This window comes from Dioscorea cayenensis, chromosome 3, assembly GCF_009730915.1.
Source record: "Dioscorea cayenensis subsp. rotundata cultivar TDr96_F1 chromosome 3, TDr96_F1_v2_PseudoChromosome.rev07_lg8_w22 25.fasta, whole genome shotgun sequence".
NCBI lineage: Eukaryota > Viridiplantae > Streptophyta > Magnoliopsida > Dioscoreales > Dioscoreaceae > Dioscorea > Dioscorea cayenensis.
The window spans coordinates 13,397,221-13,399,179 of NC_052473.1; positions in this window are offsets into that span (position 1 = coordinate 13,397,221).

A 1,959-nucleotide genomic window follows, 5' to 3' on the forward strand; every position below is an offset into this window, starting at 1 on the left:
CAGTTACGTATTGCTACCAAGATAAAAACATCCTCTTGAGGTGCTCTTTTAATCATCAATATTTCCTGCCCAATCTGCATCACTATAACCTGCAAGATGTGAGTTGGATTTTTTTGAATAACAAATTTTATATTTTGCAGTACCATCAACATATCTGATGATACATTTAACAACTTTCAAATGAGATTCCTTTGGTGTTTCTTGATATCTTGTACAAACTCCATCACTGAAAGAGATATCTGGTCTACTAGCTGTGAGATAGAGCAAACTTCCAATCATGCTTCTATAGAGACTTGGATCTACATCTTTTCCATGCTCATCTTTGTCAACTTCTCATTTACACTCATGGGTGTTCTCATGTGCCTAGACTTTTCCAAGCCAAATCTTTTCACCAAGCTGTGCATACTTGGTTTGAGAAATGAAAATTCCTTCTATGCTTTGTTTGACTTGAAACCCAAAAGTGTCGAGTTCACCTACCATGTCATCTCAAACTCTTCTCATTAGAAGAACAAACTCATCCACTTGATTTTATGATGTTGAACCAAATATGATATCATCAACATAGATTTGTGCCATCATAAGATTTGACTTGACCTCTTAATGAATAGGGTTTGTCTCTTGGTAGCCCTTCTATGTAGAAATTGTGAGCCTTTCATACTAAGCTCTAGGAGCTTGCTTTAAGCCATAGAGAGCCTTTTTCAATTTGAACACATGATTTGAATGTTGAGGATCTTCAAACCCTTTGGTTGTTTCCACAAATACTTTTGAGTTAGAACTCCATTAGAAAGCATTATTGACATCCATTTGCAGGCTTGAACCCATGCAACATGCTACCGCTAACAAGAACTCTGATGGATTCTAGGCGTGCAACTGGTGTAAATAGTAAATGTTTCAATAAAAGTCAACTCCTTCAACCTGAGTATATCCTTCGAGCCACTACTCTGCTTTATTTCTTCAAATAGTTTTCCGACAATCTCCCAAGATCCTCTCATCGCTTGAACACCTACTTTTAGATGTCTCCCGACTTTGCTTTTATTTTTCAACCATTGGGCTCTTCCTTTGCCATCTTCTTCTCCAGCCCATTTTCTTTTCTTCTTAAATATCTTTACAAACATGCTTCTATTTGTGTTGATTTGTTTTAGTTTCTATTTTGATCATAGCTTGTTGATTCATCCTTCTTGCTAGCTTCTCGGTTAATCTTCAGAAAGGTCCTTCTCTCCTAACTTCCATCCTCTTCTTCTTTCTCTATTCTGAAGATTCCTAGAAATGCATCAGAGACCATGTATGGAATACCTTGATGATCTCTTTCTTGAATTTGATTCTACTTCCTTTCTTTTCTTCTTTGAGCAACCTCAGATGTTTGGAAAGCCACCATGAGATCTCTTCACCTTCTTCAATGGTGTTGGAGCTTCTTCACCGTAGGTGTTGGAGATTCTTCACAAAGGTGTTGGTGCTAAGCACATGAACCAATAGGCATGGATAAAACATCTTAATGACTTCAACAGAGAAGAGCTACAGACATCCATGATTGTATGATTCTGCCACCTCTTCTTGCTAACTTTAGAACTCTCATCGCTATCCTTTTCACATTCATCTTCGCTTTCCACTAACTTTCTTCTCTTCTTTTCTAAGAATTGGAATTTGATAGGGTTTGAAAAGAAATTCCCCTATTTTGTTGGGAAGTTGCTTAACCACACGTGCTTTCTTCATATGATTCGAGAACTCGCCAAAAGAAACTCCGCTCTATCGATATTTCCTTTTCCTTTTCAAATTCTCTTTTCACATTACTCTTCTCTCATTTATTTCCTTTTTACTTTTCTGCTTTTCTTTCTCTCTCTCTCTCCTCTAAGTAAAAATAATCATGAAGGTTCCAAAGCCTCTTGTCAGTGTTTTACTCGTTGATTTACCAGTCCCTCGGTCAACACATTGTTCATTGTAACATGGTGTTACAAAATTCGT